We start from the raw sequence: 10752 nt of genomic DNA on the forward strand, positions 1-10752 counted from the left end.
TTTTTTAGGATTTTTTTTTTTAGAGCAGCTAGAACGAAAAACCTAAAATCATGAAACTGTAACCCATGTCAAAGTCTGAAATATGTTCTATAACTAATTACGGTGCTGTGCTTTGAAATTTATAGCTTTTTTGGTATATATGTTATTGTTCACAGAAAAAAAAGGAAAAAGTCAATTGTGATGATAAAAAAGTATTTAAGCCCTCTAGCCTCCTATATTCTGGAGCAGCTAGAAGGAAAAATATGAGAGGATCATATGAAGCCCATGACAAACTCTGGGATCTGTCCTGTAACTACTTATTGAAGAGTGCTTTGAAAACTATTGCTTTTTTATTTCTCTGCTTTGTATATATGTTATACTACACAACAAAAAAGAAGAACTAAAGGGAAGTATGTGTGAAGAACTAAGGGTAAGTAGGGGAACAATGTCTCTCCAAATAGACAATATCAATAAAAATATTACCATTATAAAAAGAACCAAAAGGAAATTCTGGACTTAAAAAGTATACTAACTGGGTCTTCCAGGAAGATGGCAGAGTAGGGTGGGCTGATTTCACGGAAGCTCCGTGCAACATCAAGAAAAGGATAAAAAAACAACAACAACAACAACCGGGACTGCAGTTGAAGTGGAGAGACTGGGACAGAGAGAGAGAGGGATGAGTGTCCTCAACTATGAGTCCACCGGGGGCGGGCAGTGAGCAGAGAGTCACAGGTTTCAAATGAGCCTGCACTCTAGCCAGCACTCACAGAAGGCTTGGGAGGTCTTCTTTCATGGCTCCATCACCAGGACTTCCTGCAGGAGGGTGGCGGACTTGCTTCCCCTGTGCACACAGACTGTTAGTTCAGAGCACAATGCCTGCTCCCCACACCTGAGGCAGGCTGCTTTGGATGCCTGGTTTTGATGGAAAACTGGGGCATCCCCCATGGGAAGGAGGGGGAGGAGGAGTGGAGCCGACCTGATGACTAGCTGGTAAGAGAGACTCATGGGGTCCCAGTCTCCCTCCCCTTTATTCACAAAAGCCTGGGGATCTCCAGCATACATGAATAGAGAGGCAGGGCTGAGAAGGCTAGCCAAGCTGTGTGGTACCATCAAATCCAGGTCTCCCACATGACAGGTGAGATTTCTACTGCTGAACCACCTGTGCACCCTTTTCTGCCTAGTTTTTGACAGACTGTCAAGTATTTTTTTTCTTTGTTCCTTTTTTTTGGTGCATGGTCCAGGAATTGAACCCAGGACTTGACAGGTGGGCATTCTGTCACTGAACCATCTGGGCATATATTTCTGTCTAGCTTGTAATAGACCCTCAAGTAGAATTGAAAGCCATACATAATCCAAGCCTTGGTTTGGTGGGGAATTACTGACAAGCCAAGCGCAAAAAGCAACCTTCAACATAAACCCAAATAAATAGAAAACTTTAGATGAGTACATGAAAATAACTTGCAAAATAAACTTATTAAGATAATCAAATGCCCTGGAAGCAACAGAAAACCACAAAGCACATGAAGATCCAGGCAGAAATGGCCCAGTTCAATGACCAAATCAAAGCACCAGAGGGGACACAGAATATGGAACAAATATTCAAGGATATTTATAAAGAAATAAAGGAAATCAAGAAGACACTAGAAGAGCATAAAGAAGAATTTGAAGGAATAAATAGAAAAATAGCAGATTTCACAGAGATGAAAGTTACTGTAGATCAAATTAAAAATATATTAGAGACATGCAATAGCAGATTTGAAGAGGCAGCATAAAGAATGAGTGATCTAGAACACAGAACAATTGAGCTCAAGCACACAAGAGCAAATGGCAGGAAAGATAGAAAAGATGGAATGGGATTTCAGGAAAATGATGGACAGCAAAAGGTCCACAAATTCAAGAATCATTGGTGTCCCAGAAGGAAGAGAGAAGAGTAAAGGGCTGGGAAGTTTAGTCGAAGAGACAGAGATAACTTTCCAACCCTTATAAAATGGGTTTGCATAAATATGCAAATCAAAGAAGCCCAATGAACCCCAAATAGATTAAATCCAAATAGGCCTACCCCAAGACACATACTAATAACACTGTCAAACACTGAAGAGAAGCAGAAAGTCCCGAAAGCTGCATAAGAAAAGCAATCTACTGCATACAAGGGAAACAAAGTACCATTGAGTTCAGACTACTCATCAGGCACCATGAAGGTGAGAAGACAGTGGTATGATATATTTAAGATGCTGAATGAAATAGGCTTCCAGACAAGAATTCTTTATCCGATCAAGTTGTTCTTTAAGGTTGAGGGAGAGATTAAAATCTTCTAAGACTAAGATAACTAGTCAACAAGAGACCTGCCCTGCAAGAAATACTAAAAGGCATTCTGTTGGTTGAAAAAAAAAAGACAGGAGAGGGAGGTCTGGAGGATAGCACAGAATTGAAGCATACCAGAAAGGGCATTTCAAAGGATAAAAAGAAAGAGGGGGAAAAGTATATTTAGATCTGGCAAATTAAAACTAAAGGATAAGATGGTAGATTCAAGAACTGCTTTTACAGCAATAACTTCGAATGTTAATGGACTAAACTCACCAATTAAAAGATACAGATCGGCAGAAGCCTTAAAATATGATCCATCTATAGGCTGTTTATAAGAGACATATCTTAGACCCAAGGATAAAAGTAAATTGAAAGTGAAAGAATGGAAAAAGATGTTCTATGCAAGTTGTAACCAAAAGAAAGCAGGAGTAGCTATACTAATTTCAGATAAAACAGATTTTTAATTTTTTTGCACGTTCAGACACCAGGAATCAAACCTAGTTCTCTGGCATGGCAGGCAAGAATTCTGCCTGCTGAGCCACCATGGCCCACCCTTTTTTTTCCCAGATAAAACAGACTTTAAATGTAAAGATGTCATAAGAGACAAAGAAGGACACTGCATATCAATAAAAGGGACATATATACCAAGAAGAAATAACAATCATAAGTGTTTATGCTCCCAATCAAGGAGCTCCAAAGTACATGAGGCACATAATGGAAAAACTGAAGGGATCTATGGACATATCAACAGTAATAGTGGGAGACTTCAATACACCACTCTCTGCTATAGATAGAACAACCACATAGAGGATCAACAAAGAAATCGAGAACTTAATGTGATAAATGAATTAGACCTAATAGACATATATAGATTGTTACACTCCAAAACACCAGGATATACATTTTTCTCCAGTGCCATGGAATGTTCTCCAGGATAGATCATATGCCAGGGAACAAAACAAATTTTTATAAATTTAATAAGATTTAAATTATTCAAGGCACTTTCTCTGAGCATAACAAAATTAGGCTGGAAATTAATAATCACCAAAGAACCAGAACTTTAACAAATATGTGGAGATTAAAGAACATACTCTTAAACAACCAGTGGGTAAAAGAAGAAATTGCTAGAGAAATTGCTAAATATCAGGAGATGAATGAAAATGAGAATGCAACATATCAGAACTTATGGAATGCAGCAAAGCCAGTGCTGAGATGGAAATTTATGACCCTAAACGTCTGTATTATAGAAGAATGAGCAAAAATCAGTGACTTCAGCACTTATCTGTAGAAATTAGAGAAGGAACAAAAAACTAACTTTAAAGCAAAAAGAAGAGAAATAACGAAGAATAAGCAGAAGTAAATGAACTGGAGTAAAAAAGAAACAATAGAAAGAATCAACAAACCAACGTGTTTCTTTGAGAAAATCAATAAAATTGATGGACCCCTAGCTAGGCTGACAGAAAAAAAGAGAGAGGACACAAATAAATAAAATCAGAAATGAGAAGTGGGTCATTACCAAAATTTTACCAAAAATTTCCTGAAGAAATTTTTAAGATCATAAGAGGATACTATGAGCAACTGTACACCAACAAACTAGACAACTTAGATGAATTGAACAAATTCCTAGAAACATACAAACTAGCTACACTTAGTCAAGACAAAATAGAAGATGTCAACAAACCAATTACAAGTAAAAAGATTCAGTCATCAAAAATCTTTCCACAAAGAAAAGCCCAGGGACCAGATGGCACCACAGGGGAATTTTTTTTTTGGGAGGGGGGGCACATGAGCAGGCTCTGGGAATTGAAATCTCCAGCATGGCAGACAGGAATTCTGCCACTGAGTCACCATTGCCCACCCTGAATTATATCAAATATTCCAAAAAGAGCTAACACCAATCCTGCTCAATCTCTTCAATAAAATTGAGGAAAAAGCAATGTTATCTAATTTATTTTATGAAATTAACCACTCCAATCACAAATTGTAAAAAGTCGCTACAAGAAAGGCAAACTACAGACCGATCTCACTAATAAACATGGTTGCAAAAATTCTCAACAAAATGCTAGCAAATCGAATCAAATGACACATTAAAATAATTACATAGCACGATCAAGTGGGCTTTATCCCAGGAATGCAAGTGTGGCTCAACTTAAGAAAATCAATCAGTGTAATACGGCACATTAAGAAATTGAAATGGTGCTGACACAAAGATAGGAGTCAGATGATCACATCGATTGACGCTGAAAAAGCATTTGACAAAATTCAGCATCCTTTTTCTAATAAAAACACCTCAAAGGTAAGACTCAAAGGAAACTTCCTCAATATCATAAAGGGCATGTATGAAAAACCTATAACCAGCATCATATATACTGGTGAGAGCCTGAAAGCATTCCTCCTAAGATTGGAAATGAGACAAGGATGCCCTCTGTCACTATTATTCAACGTTGTGTGAGAAGTTCTAGCTAGAGCTATCAGGCAGGACAAAAAAATAAATGGCATCCAAATAGGAAAGGAGGAAGTAAAATCTTCATTATTTTCAAATAACATGATCCTACACTTGAAAAACCCTGAGAAATCTATGCCAAAGCTATTTGAGCTAACAAATTCAACAAAGTGGCAGGATATAAGATTAATACCCAAAAGTCAGTAGTGTTTCTATACACAAGTAATAACCTAATTGAGAAGTAAATTAAGGAAAAATTTCCATACAGTATAGCAACCAAAAGAACCAAGCACCTAGGTACAAACTTAACCAGGGATGTCAAGGACTTGTGCACAGAAAAGTACATAACATTTCTAAAAAGAAACCAAAGAAGATGCAAATAGGTGGAAAAACATTCCATGCTCATGGACAGGAAGATTGAGTATTGCTACGATGACAATTCTACCCAAATTGATCTACAGATTCAATGCAATACCAAACAAAATCTCAACTACCTATTTTGAAGACACTGAAAACCTAGGTATTAAAGTCATTTGGAAGGGAAAGAGATCTCAAATACTTAAGATATCCTAAAAGAGAAGTAGGTGAGAGGACTAACACTTCCTGACTTTAAAGCTTACTATAAAGTCACAGTTGTCAAAAGGGCTATGGTGCTGGCACAAAGATAGGAGTCGACCAATGGAATCAAGTCAAGAGTATAGAGACAGACTACCAAATCTATGGTCAATTGATCTTAGATAAGATCCCCAAATCCACTGAACTGGGACAAAATGTTCTTTTCAATAAACGGGCATGGGAGAACTGGATATCAATAGCCAAGAGAATGAAAGAGGACCCCTACTTTATATGCTATACAAAAATTAATTCAAATGGATTAATATATAAGAGCCTAAATATAAAAGCCAGTACCATAAAACTCCTAGAAGAAAATGTAAGGAAACATCTTCAAGTAATCTTCTAGTAAGAGGAGGTAGCTTCCTAAACTTTACACCCAAAGCACAAGCAATGAAAGAACAAATTTATAAATGAGAATGCCTTAAATTCAAAAGCTTCTGTGCCTCAAAGGACTTTGTTAGAAAGATGAAGAGGCAGCCAACTCAATGGGAGAAAATATTTGGAAAACGCTTATTGGACAAAGGTTTGATATCCTGTGTACATAAAGAAATTATACAATTCAACAACAAAAGAACAAACAACCCAATTACAAAATAGGCAAAGAATATGAATAGACATTTTTTCTGAAGCAAATACAAATAGCTAAAAAGCACATGAGAGATGCTCATCTTCACTAGCTTTAAGGGAAATGCAAATCAGGACAACAATGAGATACCATCTCACACCTATAAGAATGGCTACTATTAAACAAACAGGAAACTACAAATGTTGGAGAGGATGTGGAGAAACTGGGACACTTATACATTGGTTGTGGGAATGTATTATGGTATAGCTGCTATGGAAGATAGACTGGCAGTAACTCAAAAAACTAAATACATGTTTCCCTACGACCCAACTATACCACTACTCAGTATACACCCAGAAGAGCTGAAAGCAGTGACACAAGCAGACATTTGCACACTGATGTTCATAGCAGCATTATTCACAATCGCCAAAAGATGGAAACCACCCAAGTGCCCATCAACATACGAGTGGATTAATAAAATGTGGTACTTACATATGATGGAATATCGTTCAGAAGAGGAAATGACATCCTGATGCACATGACAAGATGGATGAGTGACATAATGCTCAGAGAAATAAGTCAGACACAAAAGGACAGATACTGTATCATTTCATTATTATGACTCTGGTAAAAGTAATCTCAAAGGTTTACACTGTAGAATATAGAGGACCTAGAGGTACGCATAAAGCTAGAGACAAGGGAAAGGCTACTCAATGAGGTTGAACTTAAATGTAAGTGAACGGATAGGAGTGCTGGGTTTATCAGTGGGTTTATAAGTAACATTGCCATATTGAAGGTGAATATGATTGAAAAGGGATGTATAGTGCCATGGATCACTTATAAATAAGTTCTCACATGAACTCTCTTCAAAGGTTTGATCTTGTGCAAAGAGTCAATAATAAAGGGGTATAGGGTGAAAACTAATATTGCATGCTATGGTCTACAGTTAACAGAAAGACAGAAACAATACCACAGAAATACCAGGAGTAAACAAATAGGGGGAGGCACAAGAGATTGGGGGAGGTTTGGATTTTATATTTGGTGAGGCTATGTTTATAAGTTCTTTGTTCTTTGTACAACCAAGTCAGGACACTGTAAGACATAGTTTGTTTATTTTGAACATTATCCATGATGCCCAATGCATGGTGGGAACTGAAGGTTATAAAGACTGAGAAGCAAGAATGTGAACTGTGATATATATGATGGAATACTGTGTGGCTACAAAAAGGAAGGACATCATGAGACATGCAATGAAGTGAATGAATCTTGGGTAAAATATATTGTGCAAAATAACCCAGAAACAAAAGAGCAAATATGCTATGGTCTCTTTCAGAAAATATTCATCAGAAAATTGGAGCCTAGATTGTAAACTCTTTACAGCAGCCACACTTAGTCTGAAGCTGTAAGTTTATTTCTAAATTCTGAAATGCTGAGTTACATATGTATAAGTTGGTATTTCCCTGGAACTTTGAGTAGCTTGGTGACACCTAGGATTCAGAGCTAGAGTTCTGCAGCCCTGAAAATCAGCATTGTTACATACAATAACAGTTAAAGTAACCTAAAAAGAGATCAGGCTTCAATTGGAGATAAAAGCAAATTTGATCTAGCTGGGACTGAGGTAAATCAAAATACGTGGCAAAAGATGATAGTGTATATACTCTAGAGCTTCACCTACTGTATGAGACCAAAGGCAGAGAGGTTTATTGCGTTTAGAACCTAAATTTTCTGGAACACACAATCTAAATCAATCTGTCTGGATAGGTCATTTAAAGAACCGAAACATATGGAGCCCAGAACAGGAATGAGGTCTTATAATTCTGTGTAGCTTAATGTAATATCAAGAGACATCCCAGACTATGGTAAGCTGATAATTAAAAAGTATTGATAGAGTCCCTTGAGGGAGTTGAGAAAAATAAGGGACTATTAAATTTCCCCATCTGGGAAACCCATGGTACTCTCTCAAACATTAGAGACTACCAAAAATATAGGCCAAACCCTTGATTTTGAGGCTTGCCCTCACAAAACTTATGTCTGAGGTGGAGAAACTAAGACTGTCTATAATAAGGCCTAAGAGTTGCTTCCAGAAAACCTCTTTTGTTGCTCAGATGTTGTCTCTCTCTCTCTAAGCCCAACTCTGAAGGAAAATCATTGCCCTCCCCACTACGTGGGATATGACATCCAGGGGTGAAAGTCTCCCTGAAATGTAAGACATAACTCCCAGGGATGAGCCTGACCCTGGCACCATGGGACTGACAATGCTTTCCAGACTAAAAGGGGTAAAAGAAATGTAACAAGGTGGGGTGTCAGTAGCTAAGAGAGTTCAAATGGAGTCAAGAAGCTATTCTGGAGGTTCTGCTTTTGCAATCTTCAGCTGGCTATTTCTAATTGTGATGGCTCGCCATCCTCCACTATCATCATTCCTGTTGACCCTGAAGAACACCTGGGGCTCTAACCCAGATGCTGTAGAAATTTCATGTACTAAATTTGCTTTTCTGAATCCTATAACCTCCAGACAGTTCCTAGGCCAAATATATCCTGAAACCCAGAGGGGCCAGCTTCTCCACGAACATCAGCTGGTTCCATCTCCCATCTTGTATTGTTAACAGCCCTTTTCAACATGAAGGTGTTAGAATGGGAACAGCCCAAGGAACCTTATTGATTGGGAGTAGGATCAAAGGATAAGGAAGAGTTATAACAGAGAAGATAGGATTTAACAAATGAGTATGACTACTGAGTCACTATAATGATATTTCTTTTAGCTTCCAGTGTTTTTGAGCAGCCAGAGGGAAAAGCCTGAAAGTGTGGAATGATAACCCATATCAAACTTTTAAATCTCTTCTGTAACTACTTATTGAAATATGCTTTGAAAATTATTGCTTTTTTGGTATATACATTATATTTCACAATAAAAAAATGATTTTAAAAAGTCCACTAACTGACATGAAAAATTCACTAACTAGGCTCAACAGTAGATTTGAACAATCAGAAGAAAGAATCAGTGAACTTGGAGGTAGTTCAACTGAGATTATCCAATCTGAGAAACAGAGAAGAAAGAATGAAGAAAACTAAAAAGAGCCTTGGAGACCTACAGGACTCCATCAAGCACACCAGCACATGTGTAATGTGAGTCCCAGAAGGGGAGGAGAGAGAAAAACAAGAAGAAAAAACTATTTGAAGAAATAATGGCCTAAAAATTCCAAAGTTTGATGAAAACATCAATTTGCATGTAACAGAATCTCAATGAATGCCAAGTAGGAGAAAGACAAAGATATCCACATCTACGCATTATAACAGTTAAACTACTGAAAGACAAAGATGAGACACTCTTGGAGGCAGCAAGAGCAAAGTGACTCATAACATGCAAGGGATTCTCAATAAGATTAACAATTGATTTATGATCAGAAATCATGGAGGCCAGAAGGTAGTGAGATGATGTATTCACAGTTGGAAGAGAAAGACTGTCAACCAAAAATTCTATAAACAGCAAAATTATATATCATAAGAGCAGAAGAAGTTAAGACATTCACAGACAAACAAAAACTGAGAGAATTCATTGCTAACAGACCTGCTCTATAAGAAATACTAAGGGGAGTCCTTCAGTCTGAAATGAAAGGACAACAGATATTAACTTGAATTCACATGAAGAAATAATGAAAATAAATAAATAAATAAAGGCAATGACATAGGTAAAGAGAAAAGAAAATATAACGCTCACTTTGGCAGCACATATATCAACATTGGAACGATACAGAGACGATTAGCATGGCACAAGGATGACACACACATTCGTGAAACGTTTCATATTTTTATGCCTTTAGCTGTGCTAAAGTAGCTAGTATGTTATAAGTATATTATATGCAAAACTGCTATGTCTTCATTGTGAAAAATTTCCCTTAGCATTATATTATATTTTCTCAATTAAACCTTTTTTCCAAACTAAAAAAAAAATAAGTATAAATGGATTTTGGGTTTGTAATTTGTTTTTCTCCTATTTGATTTAAAAGACAACTGCATCAAACAACAATGATTATTTTGTGTTGATGGGCATATAATATATAAAGACGTAAAGCACAAAGGAATGGAGAGGTAATTGAGTTATAAAAGAGAAATGGTTTTACATACTACTGAAATTAAATTGGCATTAAACCAAACTCGTGTGCTGTAAATTAAGACGTAAATTATAATCCCCAGGTAAACCACTGGGAAACTGAACGTTATTATGTCAAAAAGACAATGCTAGGTTACACTCCACACCTACTTTCTGCTCGCAGCCCTGTTTGCTCTCTCCTTTATTCAGCTCCCTGTGTGTTTTACCCCAGTGCTAAGTTGGAGCCTTGACAAGGCTGTGGGCGTGGAGTAAGGGAGACGTTTATCCTGCTTTACGTGTGTATCTAAGGTCAAGGAACAAATTGCGCGCAGTTCTCTATTAGTCACAGGTTGTCTTCACCTTGAATTTCAATTGAAGTGAGAAGATCACTCCTTCTTAGAATTATCTTTGATTGGTGAGGCATTCCTGGCTGGAAGATGCCTCTCTGGGCCCTCTCCCTACCTCAACCAGGCTGGTCACACGCAGGACTGACACCAATGCAGCACACCTGTGATATAATCATTCAGTTGGAACCTGCAGGGAGGAAAGAGGGATTTTCAAAGACACCTTCTACATAAGGCACCCACTGAGTCACAGAATGGCTTCGGATGATAAAATAGTTGATGAAAAGACAGGAATACCGACTTTTAGGTATAAGTTTCTCCTTCACAGGGCTTAGCTATTTTGTGCCTACAACCTTTGTCGACATCTCCCTATTTTACATCCCCCTTCTCCTTTAACCCAAATTCTGGGTTAGTG

General features: G+C 37.5%; 1 pseudogene; it reads left to right on the top strand.

Annotated features, from left to right (window-relative positions):
* The first annotated feature begins 9613 nt into the window (after positions 1-9613).
* LOC143672302 (U6 spliceosomal RNA) lies at positions 9614-9714 on the top strand (annotated as a pseudogene).
* The last annotated feature ends 1038 nt before the right edge of the window (positions 9715-10752 follow it).

This window comes from Tamandua tetradactyla, chromosome X (genome assembly GCF_023851605.1).
Source record: "Tamandua tetradactyla isolate mTamTet1 chromosome X, mTamTet1.pri, whole genome shotgun sequence".
NCBI classification, from domain to species: domain Eukaryota; kingdom Metazoa; phylum Chordata; class Mammalia; order Pilosa; family Myrmecophagidae; genus Tamandua; species Tamandua tetradactyla.